General features: G+C 44.3%; 1 long non-coding RNA gene across 1 annotated transcript in view; it reads left to right on the forward strand.

Annotated features, from left to right (window-relative positions):
- LOC145389794 (uncharacterized) overlaps window positions 1-12,577 on the forward strand; it is a gene marked incomplete at its 5' end in the record, with an annotated part of 54,752 nt that extends 42,175 nt beyond the window's left edge. The window contains one exon of the long non-coding RNA XR_013895535.1: window positions 12,465-12,577. This is a non-coding gene — a long non-coding RNA (uncharacterized LOC145389794). The remainder of the gene's footprint in view (window positions 1-12,464) is intronic.
- Window positions 12,578-25,376: the final 12,799 nt, after the last annotated feature.

Below are 25,376 nucleotides of genomic sequence, written 5' to 3' on the forward strand. Positions count from 1 at the left end.
AACATTCCTTTGTCTTGTTGTAAACTTTGGTCTACCCTTTCCCTGTCATGACACTTCTCCGGAGTCGATAATATTCCCCATGCAGTGCTGAGGTACCTGGATGATGAAGCAGTGTTTTTTTTAGGAAGGGGGGGGGGAAGGAAGGTTGTGTGGAGGGGAAGGGAAAGTGGGAAAGGAGGAAGGAAGGAGGAGTGGAAAGATGGTGGGCTGGCCACCTTGCTTTTTTTTTATGGATTGTTTGTTTAATGGTTTGTTTGTTTATTTATTTATTCATTTTATTGTTTATTTGTTTAATAATTTTATTTATATTTTTATTTGTTGTATTTATTAATTTTGTTTTATTTGTTTGTTTATTGTTTTGTATAACTAGCCAGGTAGCTAAATGTTTCGTTGTTTTTTGTGGTTGATGTCGGGTGGTTTGTTGGCGACTAGCAACAGTATTGCAGTCTTTTGTGGACACTTGTCAGTGTTTGTTGGTAGATGCGGCTACTGTTTGGGTAACTGGTTTGAGTTCATTTCGTTGCCGTAGAGTTTCATAGGGAGTGTATGGGATGTGGGTCGTTGTGAGATGCGGGACTCGCTAGCGGGAGTTAGGTCGGGCTGGGATTGTAGTTCTGGAGGGAGATTTAGTAGATGGGGACAGGGTCTGGGTTTTCTGCTATGGTTTTTAGGCTGCTTGGGAACCATTTGTGTAAGATGAGGTTCCTTTCCTCAGTGATGTTTTTTAAGGTGTTGTACGTGTCCTTATCGAATTCTTCTATTTGTTCCCATATTATTTTGGCTTGGTTGTGTACTTTAATATTCAAGGGTTTGGTTTGGGTGATTGTATGTATTTGTTCTGTAGTTAAGGTGTAGGGGTAGTGTTGGTTGGTTGCAAATCGGAGAGCCTTATTTTGGATTGTTTGTAGTTTCCTTAGTTGAGTGTGGCTGAAGGTGTGTGTAGGGATGGGTGGATATTCGAGGATGGGAAGAACAAGTGCTTTGACTAGGTGGGTTTTAATTTTTATTGGCATGTCTTTGAATCTGTATAATCGACTGAGTGCTCCAGTGGCTTTTTGTCTCCTGTCATTTGTGCTAGCGAGGTAGCCTGTTGAGTTGATCTTGAAACCTAGTATTTCCCTTCCTCCTTAAATTCAATTAATTCGTCATTAATTATTAGTGGCTCTTTTCTTTTGTTTGCTAGTTGAATTACTGACAATTTATTAATGTTTGTTCGTATTTTCCACTGATTTTCATAAGCGTTTATTTTCTCAGCTTCTTGTTTGGTTCTGGAATTCATAACGTTCCTTGATGGGCCTGGGTAGTTTACGATCTGGGTAATATCGTCGGCATAACTGATATTTATGCCGTGTGTTGCTTGAGGGGTGTTACTTGTGAAGATGGTGAAAAGAGTTGGGGACAAGACTCCCCTGGGGGACACCACAACCCAGGGCAAAGCTGGCACCAGTGTAATTATTTATCTTAATTTTGGCTTTCCTATCATCTAAATAAATCGCATAGGATTTTCTCAGTTATTGTAGGGAGGTTAAGGTGGAGGAGTTTGTGTTTAAGACCGAGGTGCCACACCTTGTCGAAGGCTTTTGTGATGTCCCTGAGGACCACGTGACACTGACCCTTGTTGGCTTTGTTTATTGCAATATGTTCTGTTGCGACGGCGATAGCATGTGTGGTGCCTCTGTGGAATCGGAACCCGTATTGGTTTGTATTGTATAAGTCATTGCTTTCCAGGTGTATTCTTAGTCTATTGTTAATTATTCGTTCTAGGATTTTTCCAGGGACTTCTAATAGAGATATTGTTCTGTGGTTTTCTACTAGATGAGGATTTTTATTCTTTTTAGGGATTAACTTTATTGTTGCTTCTTTAAACTTGTCTGGGAAATATCCAGCTGAGATGGTTGCATTAAATATGTGTCTTAGAGTTTCTTTGGCTATGCTGGGGAGGTTGGATAGAATAGTTTTGTTGACTCCGGTTTCTCCTGGGCAGGTTTTTCTCATGTCTTTTATGATGGCAGTAATTTCTCCTTCCGTGATGGGGGAGGTAAAGATTGTGTCAGAATCTAGTCTGGCTGGGTCTGCTGAATGATATGGAGTGAGTCTGTCGTGGTTGTTGATTAGATATTCTCTTACGTTGTTTTCGTGTGTTTGGTCGTTTTGTTCTTCGTCCTGTTCTTGAAAAATGGATTCCCAGTGTGATCTGTGGGTGTTTTCTTTTTCTGAGGGGGAGTGTTTTCTTTCTCCGTGGGGGTCAAGTATGTAGTGTGGGTCGGGGTTAGAGTAGCCTGAGAGAGTTTTTATTTTTCGCCAGAAGATGGTGGGGCCGTTGTATGAGTTGGCGGTGTTGGTAATGATGCTGGCCCAGTGTGTGTTATGTTCTGTCAATAAGGATGTGTGCAGCTGAGCTTGGAGCGCTTTGCATTGTGTGAAGTGTGCTCTTGTCCAGCCGTGTGTTTGGGAGTGTGATCTAAGTGCATTGTATTGTTGGATGAGAATCTGTGTGTCTCTGCTGTGTTTTGGATGTGTTATTGTTCTGTAAGAAGTTGTGGGGATGTTGTTATTGATTGCAGATTTGATTGAGGAGTACCAAGTCTCGAGGGACTGATCTATGTCTTCGAGTGTGCCTTCTTCAGGGTTAGGGAAGTTTGTAAAAGCTGTACATAATTCTTGTTTGAAATCTTCCCAGTTGGCCAAGGAGAAATTGGGTCTGGGTGGAGTGGGGACAAGTACTGGGGCAGAGGAGATTGCAGCAATGATAGGGGTGTGGTCCTGTGCGTGTACCAAGGATGGCTCCCTGGCTCCTCTCAGGGGTGCAACCGTGTGTTTACCTTCCTGAGAGAGGGGCCTTTCTTTCCTCACAGGCGGCTCTTTGCTATTTTTTTAGAACATGCTTCCTCTCACAGTGTCTCGATTCTCGTATATACTGATGGATTGAAATCCCGTGAGGGGACAGGCTTGGGTGTTATATTTCCCGATTTCATTCGTGGTAGGAGTCTTCCCCCCATCGTATCTACTTTTATCGCAGAACTTACTGCTATTTTACTCGCAGTCAAATTGATATTTAGCTTCCCTCCTGTTTGTTATACAGTTTTTAGCGACTCTGCCGATCTCCATTTTGTGTTTTCCCGTCCAATCCTCTTTTGTTGTCTACAGTGTTTTAAAATGGCTGAGCTTGCTAGGGACTGCTTTGTGGTTTTGTACCATTGTGGGCAATGAGCATGCTGACGCTCTGGCAAAGGCTGCTGCCTCTCGCCCATCCTCACCTCTCCCCTGCCTCGCTCAGTGATATTCATCTAACCACTCACTGTTTGCTCCCACTGGCAGAGTAGGTGGGATGCGGTGGGGGCCAACAAAATGTGTGATATTTGTGGGTAAACGGGCCCCTTCAATTGCCGAGGTCTGAATGCAGGTGGGAGACGGCTTTATGCTGGCTCCGAATGGGCCATTCCTGGTTCTCTCATTGATTTTTAATGGAGGACTCCCCCTACTTTCTGTGTGGAATGCTTCGTCCCCCTGACTCTTCGGCTTTTGCTGATGGTGTCCACTGTTGGGGAATTGCGCCATCGTTACCTCTCTGAGCACCGGGCAGGAGAGGGATTGTAGTCTTCTGTTGGTACTTGGAGAGGATGCTTGTTGTGGTGGAGGGGGAAACCTTTGCTTGGTGTAGGCAGCTGCACTACCGTGTAAAATTTAGTATACAGTGGTTTTAGTGGTCTTAGTGTTTTAGTGTTTTTCTTGTTTTAATTATGAATTGTATTGTGTGTGTGTGTGTGTGTGTGTGTGTGTGTGTATGTATGTGTGTGTGTGTATGTATGTGTGTGTGTGTATGTATGTGTGTGTGTGTGTGTGTGTGTGTGTGTGTGTGTGTATTTCATCTTTTCGAGTGCTTTTATTCTCGTTGTCGTCCGGCGGCATATGACCCTGGTTGTTGTATCGCCAGATTTTATTGTATATACTTATTCAGTTCAATTTACCCTACCCTACTCTTCTCAACCCTACACTAGCCTACCTCAGCCTACCCTACCCTACCCTGCCATTGCCGACCCAACTCTACCCTACTTTAACCTACCCTCCCCTGTACAGCCCTTTCACCACTACATTACTTTTCCTGTTTTCTTCTCTCTACCTTCGGATGATTTTCTTCACCTCTACAGTAGAGAGAAATTTCGAACTGGAAGGGTTAAATACTGCCATCATCAACCCCATCTCTATCAGGGGATCTCCTAAGCTGAATAAAATCATGCAGTCAGCTAGGACAATGTAAATAAGTTGTTCTCGGCTTGAAAGATTAAATGATTCTGTCCCGTCATCCTAAGAGGGTTTTCTGAAGCTGTAGGATATCGTCAGAAGCTAGCAAAGAGTAAAAGTGACATCCACAAATCGAGAGCTCTGCGTCCAGCGCTCCGCGGTTCAAGTCCCAGAGGTGGACAGATGTTTTGACGTGTAGACGTTACCAGGGCGTAGCTTGGTGGCCTACCCTTTAATATTCTGGACTAATGGTGGTCTAGCCTCGTGCACCTGCGCTCCACCACATAAAAAAATAAATAAAAAGGAAAGCCAAGGGTCATGAATGAACTAAAGGACTGAACTAAGCGGGGAAGAACAAAAATCGTAGAGAAGATCGCCCCAAATTTGATGAGACAGTGTAGTATAACTGAGTGAAATAGGCGTTGGATATGACGGAACTAAACGGCAGTTATACCCACCTCTCTTCTGTACCCTACACTACCCTGATTCAGCCTACCCTACCCTACCCAGCCCTACACTACCCTACCCAGCCCTACCCTACCCAGCCCACCACCACCCAGCCCTATCTTACCCAGCCCACCACCACCCAGCCCTATCCTACCCTGCCATAACCTATCCTACCCTGCCATAACCTATCCTACCCTCCCATAACCTATCCTACCCTCCCAAACGCAACTCGACCCATCCCTACCCCATACTGCCAAAACCAACCCAACCTTACCCCACCCTGTCAAGACCGACACAATCCTACCCCACCCTGCCAAAACCAACCCAGTCCTACTCCACCCTGCCAAACCCGACCAATCCTTTCCCACCCTGCCAAAACCGACCCGATCTTACCCTACCCTGCCATATCCGACCCAATCCTACCCCATCCTGCCAAGACCGACCCGTCCCTTCCCCACCCTGCCAAGACCGACCCATCCCTACCCCACCCTTCAAAAACCATCCAAGTCCTACCCCACCCTGCCAAAACTATCCCAGTCCTACCTCACCCTGCCAAAACCGACCCAACCCTACCCCACCCTGGCATAACCGACCCAACCCTACCCTGCCCTAACCAAACCAATCTTATCTAACTCATTTTTCACTCTAACACTTTCTTCAGTTTTCTTCATTCTTTCTCCAGACGATTTTCTTCAGCTCTGGAGAGGAATTTTGAATTTGAGGGGTTAGATACAGCCAGCATCAACCCCTTCTCTGTCAGGGGATCTCCTAAATTGAATAAAATCGTGCGGTCAGCTAGGACAAAGTAAATAAATCGTTCTTGGTCTGAAGGGTTACATGATTCTGTCCCGTCATCCTAAGAGGGTTTTCTGAAGCTGTAGGATATCGTCAGAAGCTAGCAAAGTGTAAAAGTGACATCCGCAAACCGAGAGCTCTGTGTCCAGCGCTCCGCAGTTCAAGTCCCAGAGGTGGACAGATGTTTTGACGTGTAGACGTTACCAGGGCGTAGCTTGGTGGCCTACCCTTAAATATTCTGAACTTATGGTGGTCTAGCCTCGTGCACCTGCGCTCCACCACATAAAAAAAAAATAAAAAGGAAAGCCAAGGGTCATGAATGAACTAAAGGACTGAACTAAGCGGAGAAGAACAAAAATCGTAGAGAAGATCGCCCCAAATTTGATGAGACAGTGTAGTATAACTGAGTGAAATAGGCGTTGGATATGACGGAACTAAACGGCAGTTATACCCACCTCTCTTCTGTACCCTACACTACCCTGATTCAGCCTACCCTACCCTACCCAGCCCTACACTACCCTACCCAGCCCTACCCTACCCAGCCCACCACCACCCAGCCCACCACCACCCAGCCCTATCTTACCCTGCCATAACCTATCCTACCCTCCCCAACGCAACCATAACCTACTCATGCTTACCCTCGCCTGCCGTAATCGACCCACCTCTATTCAACCCTGCCATAACCGACCCATCCCTACCCTACCTCGGCATAATCAGCCCAATCTAACCTCACCCTGCCAAAACCGACCCAGTCCTACCCCACCCTGCCAAAACCGGCCCAATCCTACGCCGTCCTGCCAAAACTAACCCAACCTTACCCCACCCGGCCATAACCGACCCAACGCTACCCCACCCTGCCACAACCGTCCCATCCCTACCCTACCTTAACCAAACCAGTCTTATCTAACTCATTGTCCACATTAACACTTTTTTCCATTTTCATCTTTCTTCCTCCAGACGATTTTCTTCAACTCTGGAGAGAAATTTCGTACTGGAGGGGTTAGATACAGTCACCATCAACCCCTTCACTACGAGGGGATCTCCTAAGCTGAATAAAATCGTCCGGTTACCTAGAACAAAGTAACTAAGTCATTCTCTGTCTGAAGGGGTTATTGTGTCTGTCCCATCATCCCGAGAGGGTTTCTTTATGCTCCAGGAAATCGTCTAAAGGTAGCAAGTGTAAATATGACGTCAGCACTTGATCGAGTCCCGGAGGTGAACAAATGTTTTTATATCATATAGACGTTTTATATTTTATATTTTGCAACATTCAGAGGCATTTACTCAGCTTTAGGAGTCTTATGGATAGGCTCAATCAAACGTATCGAACCTCTCATGTTAGAAAAAAATAGCTTACAGAAATGCGTCCTCGTACTGAAGGGGCAGAATGGACAGATCGAGTGACTAAAGTATTGAATTATGTATATGACTGGTTTTGTTGTTATTTCTATATTATTATTATTATTATTATTATTTCAGGCAAATGACCCAGGCTTCTAGACTGGCTGACTAGCGAATATTATTAAGTCTCCCGTGGCTCCGTGCTCCTTCCACTCAAGAGCCTGCACTTCACGCATTCCACGCACAAGATGGCGCCACCGCTGCATTCCTGCGAAGACGAGAGGTCAAGAGGACGACACTTGCTTTTTGTTTGTTTGTTTACTGTAATTGCTTAAAGTTGTGATCCCTCCAACTTGAATGCTCAGTTGTAACAATAGATAACTAGAATACGATGCTAGTCACGAAGAAGGGCTATGAAAAGATACAGAGCTCGTAGTATTGGCTGGATGAATCACTCTTGCGTGATGATCAAAGACGGTGAATAAAACCCACACTTGTAGACGAAGAATATAATTACCAAAAAGTTTCGGTGGACACTGCCACCATTTTCAGTGGTCAAGATAGCGAGAGGGAGTGACATACTGATTATACAAGGGTTCCTTTTTATGCCTGTGTGTGTGTGGAAGGGTGGGGTAAAGGTGAGGTGGGGTGGGGTAGATTGTAAGCGGGGATTAACCCAAGGGGGATTTTGGGGGGGACATTACCGGACAGGTGAGGTGTAATTCCTATCTGACCTTACCTGTGTCGTAGCAGGAAGGGACATCCCTTCCTGCTACAACACAGGTAAGGTCAGATAGGAATTACACCTGACCTGTTCGGTAATGTCCCCCCCAAAATCCCCCTTGGGTTAATCCCCGCTTACAATCTACCCCACCCCACCTCACCTTTACCCCACCCTTCCACACACACAGGCATAAAAAGGAACCCTTGTATGGTCAGTATGTCACTCCCTCTCATTATCTTGACCACTGAAGATGGTGGCAGTGTTCACCGAAACTGTTTGGTAATTATAGTCTTCGTCTACAAGTGTTGGTTTTATTCACCGGCTCGTAGTATTTTTATCTTTTAACTAAGATACATGAAATAAGCTGCAAAAATACGAAAATACGAGCTTACTTAATGTAAATGAATTATAGTACGTTCAGGATGGAGGGAAGGCATTTTGTATTTTGTTTGTGATGTTATAGTGTCTCTCAGGATCCTAGGATCCTGTCTCGGCTGAACCAAATTGTCTGGCGTCAGCTGGAACATGATGCTAGAGTTATGTCGGTCGTGAGGGGGTTAATGGTGACAGTATTGACACTGTCAGGCTCCTATGACTCACTCAGTCGAATAAAATCGTCTGAGTCAGCTGAAATGGGGTACTAGAGTTGTCCCAAGCACCAGAGGGTTAAGAATCTAGTGCTTGGGACAACTCTAGTACCCCATTTCAGCTGACTCAGACGATTTTATTCGACTGAGTGAGTCATAGGAGCCTGACAGTGTCAATACTGTCACCATTAACCCCCTCACGACCGACATAACTCTAGCATCATGTTCCAGCTGACGCCAGACAATTGGTTCAGCCGAGTGGGTCTGGGGCCTGAGGGGCACTAAATGAAAATATCTAAAAAATATTAAAGGGGGGGCTATATCAATTTTGCCACAGGAGGTATACCAAAAATGGACTTTTTAATAAAACCCCCTCCTCTCTCACTCCCTGTGTTTTGTATATACCCCTCTCTGTCTGCCTATGGTGTATCTGTCCCACCGTCTCTGTGTGTGTGTGTGTATGTGGTGTGTCTACTGTGTGAAGGTGGCTGTGTACGTGTCTTGTGTGTGTGTGTGTGTGGTGTCTACTGTGTGAAGGTGGCTGTGTACGTGTCTTATGTGTCTACTGTGTGTACGTGTCGTGTGTGTGTTTCTTGATGTGTGTATGCGTCTTGATGTGTGTATGTATGTAGTAGTGTGTGTGTGTATGTATGTAGTAGTGTGTGTGTGTATGTATGTAGTAATGTGTGTAAGTGTCTTCGTGAGTGTGAGCTGAAGTGTAAGTATGGGGCCTTGTGGTTTTAAGGAAAGCCTGCTACGCAAACTTCTCTCAGCCACATTTTAAAGAAACCTCTATCACACCGGGACTTGAACCCGGGTCCTCCTGATCAGCAGGCCAGCACCATACTGACCATGCTACCGCGCCCCCATTGGGATACCGGCTAAAACTTCTTCTGTATTTTATTTCTTTACGTTACAAAAAATGGGAAATTGAACTATCATGCACAGACTAAACTAAATTGTCATGTACCTATTAATGTCGCTTTAGGAGGAGATATTTCGACATTTCCTGAGCTACTTGGAATACCTAAGCCTGCAGTTTAATGCTAATCATGAACAAGTGCTATGGAAAGAATATAGAGCAGTTGCTACTTATATAAAGGGAGAAAGTAAAAACTGCAACTTAGACTGCTATCCAACGGCAGGACTTAAACGATTAACCATATATTACATAAACTTAACACACTGAGTGACACAGAAACTAAACATATGATACAAATTCTTTAATGAAACTTATAATGAGAGTACAAATGACAAAATATACACTGCACAGGAAGACAGTACAGTACTCATTGGTCACACCTTCTGTGAGACCTCGAGAATGAAAGCCTACCTGTTGTACCGATTTATAAACGGAAGAGATGAATCGCTAAATTTGATCCACAGTATAAAATAATAATAATAATAATAATGAATACATAAAACAATAAAGACAAACCATATAGACTACATGTCCACCCTAAACTGACAAAAACCTGGCATCTCTCCACCTTGAATGCTGAGCTGTTTCTAGAGATAAAGACTAGATTATCATGCAAATGACAATGAAGATCTATGGGGAGGATGCAAAACCATAATACTGTCTTATTCTGCCACTTAGATACAGGAACTAAGCAGCAGAAGGACTAAAATTTGTCAAGGTGAGCCAACTACAATGACACAGATGAAGTCTGAGCTTATATATTGTGTAATCATGAACTGATTGCATCATTCAGTAAAGATTACAAAAGGAAAAGCTATCAAATCTGAAAGTTGGTGAGTGGGGTGTGCCTGCTGAGATAGATGAGAATGGGAGTGCGTTAGTGGACATTTGTGCTGGGAGGGGGTTGGTGATAGCCAATACCCTCTTCAGGCATAAAATGATCCACAGGTATACATGGCGAGTGATGAGAAGGGTGGGTGGTGAACTGAATGAAAGGAAGGCAATGATTGATTGTGTGTGTGTGGATGAAAGGATGCGAAGATGTGTAATGGATGCAAGAGTTTATAGAGGTTGGGGGAGTGGACTTTCTGACCACTACTTGGTGGTGGCCAGAATTAAAATTCAAGTAAGATGGAGGAATAGAAGAAGGGAAAGACGAGAGGAAGGAGTAGTTGCAAGGAGAGTGGAAAGGTTACAAGAGGATGAGAAAAAGGCAGAGTATAGGAGAGAAGTGGAGGAACGATTGGGCAAATATGAATTGGAGCAGATGGGAGACGTGGAAGGTGTGTGTAGGATATTTACAGAAGAAATATGTGAAGCATGTGATGTGGTGTGTGGAAGGAAGAGAAGACGGAGGGGGGTGCAAGGAACAGCGTGGTGGACTGAAGAGGTGAGACAGGCTGTGGCACAAAAGAAGAAAGCATACAATGAATGGATGAGAAATAGGGGCGTGGAAGAAGTTGAGAGGCGGAAGAGAGAGTTATATGTAGAGAGAAAGAGAGAGGTGAAAAGATTAGTAAGAGAGAGTAAGAAGAGAGTGGATGAGGAATTTGGAAGGAATTTAAGTGTAAAGTGGAGGGACTGTAAGAAAATGTTCTGGAAAGAGGTGAAAAGAGTAAGAGAGGGTGGAAGTGAAGTTAGCAGGGGAGTGAAAGATAAAAATGGTAGATTACTAGTGGAGAAGGGAGAAAAAGTGAGCAGATGGAGAGAACACTTTAAGGAATTGTTGAACATAGAGGATGGAAGTAATGCGAGTATAAGTGGCTGGGAGGAGGAGGGAGGTGAGAAGACAGGAAGAAAACAGTAGGATAGAAGTTGTGGAAGCAATGAAGAAAGTTAAATCTGGGAAAGCCCCAGGAATTGATGGAGAGTGTGGTGAAATGCTGAAGCATGGGGGAGAGATAGTAGTAGAATGGATGTGGAAGATGTGCAGATTGGCCTGGGAGGAAGGTAGAGTCCCGGAGGATTGGAAGTCAGGTTTAATTATTCCCTTGTACAAAGGAAAAGGGGAAAAAGAAGTGTGTGGTAATCATAGGGGCATATGTCTTCTTAGTATAATAGGAAAAGTGTATGGTAGGATACTTATTGACAGAGTTAGAGAAAGAACAGAGAAATTAGTTGGAGAAGAACAGGGAGGCTTAAGGAAGGGAAGAGGTTGTGTAGATCAGATATTCATTCTTAGATCTTTAGTGGAAAAGTTTCTAGAGAAGGGAAAGAAGTTGTATGCGGCTTTCATGGATTTGGAGAAAGCATATGACAGGGTGGATAGACAAGGATTGTGGAAAGTGTTAAGAACATATGGAGCAGATGGGAAGTTGTTGAATGCTGTGAAGAGTATGTACGATGGTGCAAAGGCTGCAGTGCGTGTGGATGGTGAACTAAGTGAATTTCTCTCTTTGAAAGTTGGTTTGAAACAGGGATGTGTCATGTCTCCATGGTTGTTCAATCTGTACATGGATGGGGTAATAAAAAAGGTACAAGGTAGGGTAGTGGATGTTGGAGTGGCCCTGGTGAGAGAGGATAGTGTTTGGAAGCTCCCTGTACTGTTGTTTGCAGATGATACTGTGTTTTGAGTGAAGACGAAGGGGAGCTACAAGGCTTGGTGGACGAGTTTGGGAGAGTGTGCAAGAAACGGAATCTAAAGGTGAATGTAGGGAAGAGTAAAGTGATGGTCTTTGAGAGAGGTGAAGTCAGTGAATGTACAGCGAGGTTCGATGGTGAGGAATTGGAAAATGTGAGTACGTTTAAGTACTTGGGTAGTGTGATGAGTAAGGATGGAGGTTTGGAGGGTGAAGTGGTTGAAAGGGTACAGCAGGGAAGAAAGGTTGCTGGTTCTTTGAAAGCAGTGATAAGAAACAGGGAAGTGAGCATGGAGGTGAAAAAGTTACTACATGACAGTATTGTGATACCAACTCTAACGTATGCAAGTGAAGCTTGGACGTTGTTGGAAGGACACAAGTCAAGAGTGAGAGCAGTGGAAATTAGTTATTTAAGAGGAGCCTGTGGAGTCACATGGAGAGACAGGCTGACGAATGAGGATATAAAGGAGCGTTGTGGTGTGGATGTGATAGGAAGCGTTATGAGAACACACTGAGGTGGTTTGGCCATGTGGAGAGGATGGAGGGTGAAAGACTGACGATGAGAGTGTATGTGAGTGAGGTGGAGGGGGGAAGAGGGAGGGGGAGGCCGAGGATGAGATGGAGGGATGGGGTGGAGAGGTATATGAGAGAGGGGGGTGTGAGGTGGGAGCAGGCCAGTGAAATGGCGGGGGACAGGGCGACTTGGAGGCGATTTGTTTGTAGCCACCCCAAACGGGATTGAGGCGTCTGACAATAGATGGAGATAGATAGAAGATTAAATAACTAAAGCTAACACTGATTTGAACTAATACACATCTGGTCCATAGGTCGTGCTGGAGTCTGCTGCCTTGACGCTGCTTCCTTGCCACACTGGTCATACCCTGCTGAAGTTTGGTCTGCCCTGCCGTGAGAAGCCTGACGGTGGTGTGGTGTCTTCCCCTACTCCGAGATGCCTGGTGGTGTGGTGGTGGTGGCGGCGGCGGCGGCGGCAGGGTGTCGTGTCTTCCCCAGCCGTGAGATTACTTGCTGCTGCTGCTGGTGATCTGCCCTGACCTGCCGAGAGAAGCCTGGTGGTGATGGTGTGATCTGCCTTGCAAGTCCAGGATGTTCTGTGGACAAATGCTACTTTTGAATGCATATTTTATATTGCTGTCTCTGTTAATGTATTTTGTACTGAAGTATTAATAATGAAAACTTAAATTTTCTGTCTTGTTTCAGTACCTTTTTAACTGTGGCTTTGACTTAATATAGGTGATAAGTATATTGCGCTCTGCAGTCTTGTGTGTTGTGGGGACGGCTTTTGTGATGAGCTAAGACATTCTGATCGCTTCACCAAATTACTGCTCAGCCATGTGATCAGTGGGCATAAAAGATTATACAATACAATGATATACAGCTAAGCATAAAAAAGGTTATGGGAATTCTCCACCATGCAATCAATGGACCTAAATTAACGCCTATATTATAAAGCTAAGCCTGAAGAGGGTTGTGGGACGTAGATAATGATGCAGGGTAGACACTGGTAATGTTCATTGAGCCGTGCCCGCAACACACAAGAACTGGGTGGCGTAATATATGGACCACCTTGTATAATGAGAGGCCGTAAGTGTGTGCTGACCCACAAAAATGCCCCGTCATAACTATTACTGTGTCTTGTAGGAAGCACAAAGAAAACAGGCCACAGAATACCTCCTTGTCTCTCGTTCCTCCTACACAAACATACACGCCTTTCACTTTAACTTGACACAGAGTTTCATTTAAATCATATGAGAATGTCACGCAGATCAGTAGCAGAAACAGCCAATACTACAGCCCAACATCCTTTCCACGGCACTCATTCGTGACTACCATCATATTCTAGTGATAACTATCGCTACTACTCGGCAAACCGTATGGAAACTATAAGCTATCTGTCTATCCATCTATCTATAGCCAGACGACTTAATCCCGTAAGAGGTGGCCACAAACAAGTCGCCTCTATGCCACCCTGTCCCCCGTCATTATGCATCACTCCCCCTAATTCACACCCTCTATCATATACATCCCAACTCCATCCTCCACTTATAAGTAATACATTAAAACAACCGTGAATTACTGCCGCACAAACTGAGCCGTAATCATATCCAACACAAACACGAAGGAGCTTTAAAGAACAGAAAACAATACCTTGATAGCAAAAGACACTAAGACCACAAGTACTGACAGCCTACACCAAAAAACATAACTAATTTCAGTCAGAGACCAAGTGAACATGAGAGGCACACAGTTCATCACTTCAGCTCAAGATCCGTCCCACCTTTGTAACCTTATGTTGCATCATCCTCTCCACAAACAAAATCGAACAACCGCCCAACACTACACAGAGTATCTTTGCAACATATCCCCTCCTCCACCCGACTCTACACTTCCCAGACACATTCACAAACTCACAAACACTCCAGCCAGCCAAAACTTTCTGCCAAACACATACGTAAACACACAGACACCCCAGCCAGCCAAAACTTTCTATACCAAACACATACATAAACACACACACACACCCCAGCCAGCCAAAACTTTCTATACCAAACACATACATAAACACCCCCCCCCCCAGCCAGCCAAAACTTTCTATACCAAACACATACATAAACACACACACACACCCCAGCCAGCCAAAACTTTCTATACCAAACACATACATAAACACACACACACACCCCAGCCAGCCAAAACTTTCTATACCAAACACATACATAAACACACACACACCCCAGCCAGCCAAAACTTTCTATACCAAACACATACATAAACACACACACACCCCAGCCAGCCAAAACTTTCTATACCAAACACATACATAAACACACAGACACCCCGGCCAGCCAAAACTTTCTATACTAAACCCATACATAAACACACAAACACCCCAGCCAGCCAAAACTTTCTACCAAACAGCATCCTTCATGTGCCACCACCAGCCATACACCCTTCAGACACTACCGAACCCAGAGACACGAGTACACCAACCTTCCCTGCTACAATACTAACACAAAATATAACACACATACAATCCCCTGTGATCATACTGCAAAGTGGCACCCCCACACCACAGCACACCCACTCACTTCCTGCACCACACCACCACAACACAGACAGTCCTTCAACATAGCACTGGGTTCACATCCAGAGGAGCCTAAGATGTAACAAGAACAACAACAACAACTCAGGCCAAGTTAAAGTGAAACGAGTCTAGTTACGAAAGGAAAATTATTTCAAGTTATTTTGTAAGCGCTTCGGGTACATAGAGTTACAAGGCCGCAGGGAACGAACTGCATACCGAGGGTTATAATACTGTGGCGGCTTAGGGGGCTTTATACCACCTTTTCTTCAGTGATTTATTGTTCAAGCGAGCGAGCGTAGACAGCAAGCAAGCAAGAACACTATATGACATGGTATAATAGGGTGGCAGAGAACAGCGCCAAGACTGCGTTGTCTAGGAAACTATTAAAGCCACAACGGATCTATGGACATCATTAGAAACCTAGTAAAAAAAATAATAGGAGTTACTTGAGGGACTTTTCTCAAAATTTGCCGCGCCAGTTCTGATAAAAGGAAAATAAACGTACCAAACTGAGCACCAGAACCGAGTTATTTTAGTTTTTAAAACTACTGCTGATCTGTTCAGACAGCTGGAAAGCTTATGAAGAAGCAATTGATACTAAAGTTAAATAGACGCATGGTCAGTGTAGCGGGGTTTCGCCACTCCGCCCCCCGTAGGCCGTATGGCGTGAGTGGAAATACGTATATAAATGAAGCCAAGGCATAAATATATATTGTGTGAAAGATACTGTGGATGGCTTGGTGAAATTATGGAGCCAGCAAGCGTTACGTACGGCATGAAACAGAGTGTTGTGAAGGGGCAAACCTGAAGGCGGGAGGGGAGAATTACCGGTGTTTTAGGGCTGGAATTATTGTGATTCTGATAGTGTAAATGCGTATGGAATTGTATGAAATATACGTCAAACAAGCTGCGAGTTTCCGTGAACGAGTGTGGTGTGTGCTAAAAATAGCGTTGCCTCATACTCTCAGGGAGAAGCTGACTCACACACACACTACATAACTCCTCATCTTCAAATCCCTGGTCTAACTGGACAACACCCCTGGATATATATATAATAATCTATAATAATTTTGTTGATATATATATAATAATCTATTACCATTACCTCTCCAACTTTCAGACAAATAACCATTTTCTCCTACAGATTACACATATGAAAGAAAGTAAATCTCCACAGCAGTAACTATAGAAGAGTTATGTTTATGTGTAGTAGGTTATAACAATAGGAAAACATCCATGGAAGATGTAACAGTCTGTACAGATAGGGGGAAAAAAAGTTGGTAGCATAGTCTTCAGGCAGGTGTGCAATGAAAAAACAGTGTGTGTAAAAGTTGGTAGCGATCGGAAGAGTAACCTCACTTTGTCGGCCAATTACTCGAAAACTATTAGACTTATCGATTTCCTGTTACAACCCTCATCAATACCACTAAATTCTACGTAAGATCAATACCAGAATGTAAGCCTTTGGTAGCGTTTTGGGGGATAAAAGGCGAGAGAAATGTTTTTGTTCCTAGCGGTTGTTGTGTGACAAGCGCTCGGAGTAATAACATCATTTTGTCGGCCAGTTACTCGAAAACTATTAGACTTATCGATTTTCTGTTGCAACCATCATCAATACCACTAAATTCTACGTATGATCAATACCAAAACGTAAGCCTTTGGTAGCGTTTTGGGGGGTAAAAGGCGAGGGAAATGTTTTTTTCCCTCGCGTTTGTTATCAGTGACATTCGCTCGGAGTAATAACCTCACTTTGTCAGCCAATTACTCGAAAACTATTAGACTTATCGATTTTCTGTAACAACCATGATCTATACCATTAAATTCTACGTATGATCAATACCAAAATGTAAGCATTATGTTACGTTTTGTGCGAGAAAAGGCGGTGGAAATGAGTGTCTCTTCGCGGCTGTTACCATTGATTAACGCTCGTAGTAATACTCTCACTTTGTCGGCCAATTACTCGAAAACTATTGGACGTATCGATTTCACGTTTGAACCATGATAAAGAGCAGTAAATTCTACGTATGTACAATACATAACTATGTAATATTTATGATAAGAATTCGTTGTTACGTAGGCGGGAACATTGCGTACGCCGTGGCGCATCTCTCCAAGGAGAGAAGGTCTGTCCAGCCCGGGCGAGAATTCAACCTGATTGGCGCATGACGTCACGTGGGAGACAGCTACTCACTCCACTCACTCAGTCACTTAGTTTCCCTAGGCCGCAATGGTGGAGAGCTCGGTGTTCCCATATATTTATCTCATACTAGGACAGTTATCAGAAAGATGCCACTTAACTGTGCAGTATTTGGATGCTATTCAGTCAGCAGAAAAGACAGTGACATCAAATTCTTCAGGTTCCCTCAAGATGAAGACACTAGAAAGAAATGGGTCCAGCTGTGTAAGAGACAAGACCTGGTTAACACAAAGGAAGCCCGTGTCTGCAGTCTACATTTTGCTGTTCTATCCCTCATTCCCCTTCTTCTCTCTCTTCACTTTCTTCCTCACTCTCTCCATTTCCTCATCTCTCCGGAGTATTCCACCCGTCCCTCAGTTACTGCTTCTTTCTCTCACATCCTCTGTTCCCTCCTCCTTTTCCTTCAGTACTCCCTCTTTCTTTTATTTCCTCCATTCTCTCTCTCCTTTCCTCCATCACTCCCTCACTCTTTATCTTCCACTGCTCCCTCCCTCCTTCCACTGTTCCTTCACTCCATTACTCCTTAACTTCATTCCTTCATCCTTCTATGCATTCTCTCCCTCCCTCCGTTATACTCTCTCTCCCTCCACTCATCCATCATTCTCTCCATTCCTCCACTCCCTGCCGCCTTTCACTGCTCCCTAATTCTTTCCATTCATCCACTCCCTCCATCCCTCCAAGTATTCCCTCCCTCACTCCTTCCATCCAACTATCTATCCTTCTAGCGAATCCCTCCACTCCCCCGTAACCGCAACCCTTCTTTTCCTTCCTCGCTCTCCATTTTTTCTTTCTCTTCTACCAACTTTCCCTCAAGGTTTTCCTCCATCTCCCCTTCTTCTTGCCTCTCTCCCTCCACTAGCTGTCCTTCTCTCCCACTTCTACTCCTACTTTCCTCTCCCTCCAATTTCCCTCACCCGTTCCCTCACTCTTTCTATCCTTCAGTCAATTACCTACTTTCCTTTCTCTGCCCCTCCATCCCTTCCTCTCCATCCTTCCATCTTGCCCCCCCGTTTTTCTTTTCCTCCATTTTCTTTCACTCTTCCCTCATATCTGCCTATCTATCCCCTCAGCTATACCCTCACTCCCTTCCTTTAAAAACCATTAGTTTATACTCTCTCTCTCTCTCTCTCTCTCTCTCCCCTTTCACTAGTACAGATATTACCTCCCTCCATCTTCCACCTGCTCCTCCTTCTCCTCCTCCTCTCTTCCCCCATTCTACAGTCCATCTCTCCATTTCTGCTCCTCCTCCTCCCTCACTTTTCTCTCTCCCTCCTCCTCCTCATTCTCCACTTCTCCTCTCTTCCTCCATCCCTAACTCCCTTTCTCCTTTTTTCATCCTCCCTCCTCCTCTTCCACTTTTCTAGCTCCCTCCTCCACCTCTTTCTCCTCTTCTCTTCTCTCTCTATACCTTCTACTCTCTTCCTTACGTCGTTTACTTCATTCGCAAATACTGTATCTCCCTTCCTTCCCGCCCAATCACTTTTCTCTCTCTCCCGTTCCTCCCTACCGCTTCTCCCTCTCTCCCGTCTTGCTCTCCTTCTCTGCCTTCCACATTTTCTCCTTCATTTCTTCCTTTCTCCTTTCCTTCTCGCTTCCCCTCCCTCCATCTCTACCCCGACTCCAAATCACCGCTTTCATTTTTTTTTTCCCAATCCATCTCTCTCTCTCTCTCTCTCTCTCTCTCTCTCTCTCTCTCTCTCTCTCTCTCGTTAACTGTTACATCCCCATTAACTAGTAGAAATGTTAATTATACAATGACAACACTTTAACCATAATATGATCAGCTGAAGGTTCTGGGGACGAAGCTGTATAACATTATATTACCTCAGAAAAAAAGCAGTATACCCTAAAAGAAAACGGAAGTCACCTTCGGCCGCCCGTTTATCTCCCACCTGACGTCATCAGAATGTGCGCACGAAGTGACCTTCTCTCCTTGGACCTTGCCTAGTACTTTCTTTCGATTTACTCGAGAACTATGAGGCGTATGGGGTTCTTCTTTGAGATGGGGAAAGCTGGTGAATTTGGGCATATTACTATGTAATAAAAACATAAGGTGTCTGGGAAAATTTAGCTATCAGAGGTCAGTGAATTTTTTCCGAAAATGGCTTTCAGTTTTTGGCCATTTTCTCGAAAAGTATACATCATCTCTCAACCGGATTTGTTTCGTTAGAAAGCTGATGAAATTCTCTATAAAAACTTATTAGATCATTTTCCTGTATGATGGAAAACATTCAAACAGCGATGTTGGGAAGTGAAAACAGTTTACTCGACCATGCTTCCAGGGCTAATAACTTTTTTTGCTGGTGTTTTCCTGTGTTTTGGTCCTGTTTATCAGATAGAACAAACATCGATGCCTACCTTGAGAAAGGTTTCATGGGAATACATGGATTTTTGGGTGGCGAAAATAAGGCAAGAATGTGTTTCATTCGCTCAAATTTGCCGCGCGCGCTCCCCGGCCGGGCGGCTTGATCGTATAAAATCGTGAGCCAGAAAACTTACTGAAACTTATCGTGTGCGAGAGGGTTAACATCAAGCGAGATGGATGGATGGATGGATGGATGGATGGATGTGGAATCGTGGATGCTTGGACCGATGGTAGAGTTCCTGCTGTTTCGTCCTTCCACCTGCCGACAAAAATCATCATCAATATCATCATCATCATAATCGTCATCATCGTAGTTGTCGTCCTCATTACCACCACCATCATCATCATCATCATTATTTACACCGTCATTCTCATTATCATTACCATTCTCCTCCTCCTCCTCCACATCATCATCATCATCATCATCATCATCATCATATTATCATCATCACCTACCTTTCTATCTATATCTGTTTATCTATAGCCAGACGCCTTAATCCCGTAAGGGGTGACCACAAGCAAATCGCCTTCATGATGTACTGTCCTCTACCATTTAGCTCAAGTATCCCAGTCATATGTTTCTACTCTTTCCCTCCATCTCATCGTCGGTCTCCCCATCCCCCTCTACCCTTCCAACTCTACCCTTCCAAGTGCACTCTTCTAGTCATTTTCTTATTCACCATCCTCTCCACATGGCCAAACCACCTCGAAGTATTTCTCTTAACGCTTTCAGTCTCATCCACATCAGCATCACAACGCTCCTTCATCTGCCCATTTGTCTGTCTGTCTCTCTATGAAATTCCACATGCTCCTTTCAAGTAGCTCATTTCCACCGCTCTCACTCTTGACTTGTGTCCTTTCAATAAGACCCAAGCTTCACTTCCATACTTTAAAGTGGGAATCACAGCATGCAGTGCCCTTCTTTTTTCATACTTTCATCTTCAGTTCCCTCTTCCTAACCACTGCTTTTTAGAGAATAAGCAACCCTCCTTCCCTGACGCATCATTCCAGTCACTTCATCCTCTAATCTTCCATCCTTATTCATCACATTACATAAATACTTAAATGCACTCATATTCTTTCATTTACTGACTATGCAGCCTCACTGTGCATTCTGTGACCTCATACGTTGAGATGTTAAAGCATCACCACCATCAGCATCAACATCATTATCATCATCAATATCATCGCCATCAGCCTGTGACACACCACTGCATGATAAGGACCCTCTCACCTTTCTCCACTCTGATCCATTGATTGTTAGCCTGTTCCGTTATTGCTCGGTAGATCTGCATCATATGATCTCTCCATCTTGTTCTCTGTGCACCTCTTCTTCTCACTCCATCTGTGGCTTGCCATTCAGTTACGCTCGCTGTCCTTCTGTTATCTCTTCCGTGAAAGACGTGACCTGAGGTGTGTGTGTGGAGTTACCTGGAAACAAGCTCAGAATTACTAGATGCGGGAGCTTCAGGACCCTTTGGTTAATCCCCTTGGTGTGGTGTGGTGTGGAAGGGTGGTTGGTGTGGTAAAGTTTGGTGTGGTGTGGTGTGGGGTGGTGTGGTGTTGGGTGGTGTGGTTTGGGGTTGTGTGGTGTGGGGTTGTGTGGTGTGGGGTTTTGTGGTGTGGGGTTTTGTGGTGTGGTATGGTATGGTATGGCGTGTCGTGGTGCTGTGCGGCTTCACTGTCCCTAAAATCTAGAGGAATGTAGAACCTCGTTCGAAAATCATTAGTGAGAAGCAGATGGACATGGCCGCTCTTTGATGTGCCCTGATAAAACGTAAACAAATCGTGTGTTGCATCCTCACAACTAAACCAATATAAATAAGGTTAATTATTCCATTTAAATAATTCACGGTCAAGAGAAAGACCAAAACTGAGCTAGTATTTCGGACACACATCCATCCCTTTCCTTGCGATAAATAAAGAGACAGTGAACAATGATTTTTGAAACCCATTGAGTGACCTTAGGAATCCAGTATGTTTTTTCAGAATATAGTGTAAATGTTTAGTATTTGTATGGCCAAGAAGAGCAATATCCCTGACCTCATTTGCACTCTTATGATATGAATAGTTCGAGTGTGAGGGAAATGCTGTACACACGCACGCACGCACGCAAATACACACAAGCATGCGCGGACACACACACACACACACACACACACACATTCTCTCTCTCTCTCTCTCTCTCTCTCTCTCTCTCTCCTACACAGTCACCAACTACATTTGAAGAGAAACGAAAAACAAGAGGTGACTCAGCCATAGACATGAAGATCGTCGCCGTCACCATCATCATCGTCATCACCATCATCATCGTTGTCGTAGTCGTCATCATCATCATCATCATCATCGTCATCATCATCATCATCATCATCGCCAGGAGCAACAGCGTCAAGCACAGCAATCATCACAACCCTGTTAAAGAGTTACTACATAAGTTCCATCACCGTCATCATCATCATCATCATTATTATCCCAACTGCTTCATCATCATTACAATCACCATAATCTCGGTCCAGTTAGTTGGTTCAGGAGTTTCAACATCACTATCATCAGCAGCATCACTATCATCATTATCAATATCATCTCCGACAACCCTATTATCATCATCATCAGCCTGTGACACACCGCTGCAGGATAAGGACCCCTGGTCAATCTAACTTGGCGTAAAATTGCAATCTCTTTCTTATATTTTGTGTTGTGACAAGGGGTTAACACTAGATTGATGCTAGTCACGAAGAAGGGACGTGGAAATGATGCAGAGCTGTGTATTTGCCCAAATTTACCACTGCACTACGGGAAATCAGCTGCAAAAAAACGACGATCTCGGCCTAGGCAAATGAACACCATAATATACTTTGTGTGTGTGTGTGTGTGTGTGTGTGTGTGTGTGTGTGTGTGTGTGTGTGTGTGCATGCGCTTCAGGACAAAATAATTTACATACAATAATTTTTTCCATCACATTGTCCCTCTCATATCTGAATCGCACTTATCAGTTTACATTCAGGTCCCAAACTGTACTGTTGGGTGGACATGGACAAGGAGGCAGGCAAGCCTAGTCCACCAGTCTGATCGGAACGAGAATCTACAGGATGACACTCACACTGCTATTTCACTGGTTTGAGACACCAAGATTGAGGCGGTACAAGGCCTCCATCTCCCTCACACCAACAGCCCCCTTGTCTCATCAGAATTACGTCTAGTAGCCTCATAGGTAATATTTCTTTGGGCCATGATACTTCCTGGCTGTCAGTGCGATATCCTTGTGTCCTAATGTAGTCACCTTAATGGCTAAAAACAGCAAATATCCAACACTTACCTCAGAGGAATGATGCTACAGCAACACACACACACCCTCGTCCTTCCACTGTCATACGGCCACTAGCAAAAGTAGCCAAGTAGCGACGCCTACCAAGACGAGAGACTTGTCCAGCTACTTTTACAACCACTAGATGGTACCCGGGCCCTCTCATGGTAGGGGCAACTCTAGTATTTTATTCCAGGTACTGCTGGGCGATAGCATTCAGCTGAGAGTGAGTCATAAGAGTGTTAATACTGTCTCTGTTAACTCTCATGATCATACAGGTCTCTTTACCAGCCCTACCCAAAAATAAATTCTGTGTGTGTGTGTGTGTGTGTGTGTGTGTGTGTGTGTGTGTGTGTGTCGATAGCGGAGATACCTAATGTAAATGATATGTCATACCCAGTGATTCACGATGATGTAAACAGGGCTAACGATAACGCTGAATTGTTGTGTACTATATGTATTGATAACAGATTGGTTGTCATTAATAACCTCATGTATGCTGACAAACATTTTCCTGGTGATAAAACATATCGGAGACGCGGCACCTGGGTTTCGGAGGTGGATACATGTGTGGCGTCACCGTCTCTGATAGACTATATGAGTGATTTTTCTGTGTTAAGGCGGGGTGACTTCCCTTCCGATCATGCCCCCATTACAGTAACAGTTACGTGTTCAGGCGTAGATTTGGACAGTCTCATGACGAGGGCAGGGTCGCTAGGGGATCACGCAGCCCTTCATGGAAATGCTGGCAAGACTTGTTTAATGAGAAAGTCACTCAGATTTAACAGAATCAACAAAGAAGCATTTGTGAATAATATTATGCAAAGAGTACCTAACGATGATTATGTAAATGTTGATGCTTTTGAGAAGCGCATCACTGACGCTTTATACTCGTGTGCGGAGGACAATGTAGGCAGGGTAGACAGAGCAGTAGAGATAGGTGGTAGCAATCTTGGTAGGTGGGAGAGGCTGCTGGATGACGCTGATGACGCAAGAGTGTGGAGAGCAATTGATTGGAAAGGAGACTTTAACATGGACAGACCTGATGAAATCTTGTGCCCCAGTGATGAGGATTTTAAATTCCATTTTGAGTCTGTGCTGAACAGAGAGGATGTGAACAATGAGTTTGTAGATGAGGTGACAACTGATGTCACTATCCCCGTACTGGATGAGCCCATCTCGCCCGCACAGGTGCACCAACAAGTAAAGAAAATAAAGCCTGATAAAGCGTGTGGGCCAGACGGGCTCCCCCCGGGTGTGTTGACTCTACTCCCAGCGCAGTGGATACTTGCTATTACAACGTTATTTAACAATGTGTTTTTCTCTGGTTTGTATCCTAGCTCATGGAAGAGGGCAAAAATGTTCACTATTTTTAAGAAGGGAAACAGAGGAGACCCTAATAATTATAGGGGAATCAGTGTCATAAATTGCATAGCTAAACTATATGACATGGTGTTATGTGAGCGGTTAGGAAGATGGTTTACTCCTTTCAGGGAACAGGCAGGAGCGCAAAAGAACCGCGGTTGTACGGAACATATAGTTACTTTGCGCCTCCTTATTGATACTGCAAAGAGAAAGAAACTAAAACTTTTTGTAACATTTATAGATTTTTCTAAGGCGTATGATTTAGTTCCGAGACGAAAGTTGTTTTCAGTTCTAAAGAGGTTAGGTTGTGGCGTGGTGATGCTAGCAGCAATAGCAGCGATGTACCGGGTAACGGAGAGTATTGTGGGCGCTGCCGTCATGACTGCTACAGTAGGTGTTAGGCAAGGATCTCCGACCTCATGCCTCTTATTTGTACTCTTTGTCAATGAACTGATAAAGGTAATGAAGGATAAATGTCACCCAGAAGGATTTCTACAATGGTTACACATCCTAGTCATGATGGACGATACTGTGTTGCTTTCAACAAGCAGAGATAGCATGATACGGAAACTAGAGATAACATACCAATACTGTCAAGATTATGGGATGATGATAAACAGTAGTAAGACTAAATTTTTTGTGATAAATGGCGAGGATGGGGACGCGGAGCCGATCTACGTGGGGGACATGGTTATTGAGCAATGTTCTAGTTACGTGTACTCAGGTTCACCCTTCACGAGTGATGGCTCCGTGTCCTCAGCCGTTCAGCTGCATGCAAAAAACAAGCTATGTCATGTTTTGAAATATGTGTCTTTTGTAAATGAGAATCATGATGTCCCGTTTATTGTAAAAAGGAGAGTGTTTGATGCAGCCTTGATCTCATCCCTAATGTACGGTTGTGAGTCATGGGTTGGTGGTGACGTTAAACCCGTCATTAAACTTTACAACTGGGCATTGAAACAATTGTTGGGAGTGAGAAGGTCGACATCCAACCTTGTGTGCTATGCTGAGGCGGGCTATCCGACACCTCAGGACTTTATTAAGTGGTCCCAACACAAGTTTTTTCATAGAATGTGGTTAGAGAGATCTGTTATGCATGACGATCCGCTGTCACTTGCCATCAGAATTACCACTGACGCAAGGACGCACACAGGGAAAATTGTTAAGGAGTTCATTCAGAATGAAGTCTCCGGCAAATCTTCCTTAATTGTTAATGTTCACAATATGATTACAGACTCAGTTGCATCTAGGTGTCGTGTTTCTAGAGAAATTAATCCTGACTTTGTATTACATGATATATATAAAACAAAACACTTGGTCAGCGAGTCACATCGTATGTCATTCACAAGATTCCGTGTGTGTGGCCATAGCTTGGTGGTGGAGACTGGAAGGTGGAACAGGAGGG

The sequence above is a fragment of the Coenobita brevimanus genome, unplaced genomic scaffold (assembly GCF_032717465.1).
Source record: "Coenobita brevimanus isolate Jiangsu-jjx unplaced genomic scaffold, ASM3271746v2 jjx.HiC_scaffold_2125, whole genome shotgun sequence".
Classification (NCBI taxonomy): domain Eukaryota; kingdom Metazoa; phylum Arthropoda; class Malacostraca; order Decapoda; family Coenobitidae; genus Coenobita; species Coenobita brevimanus.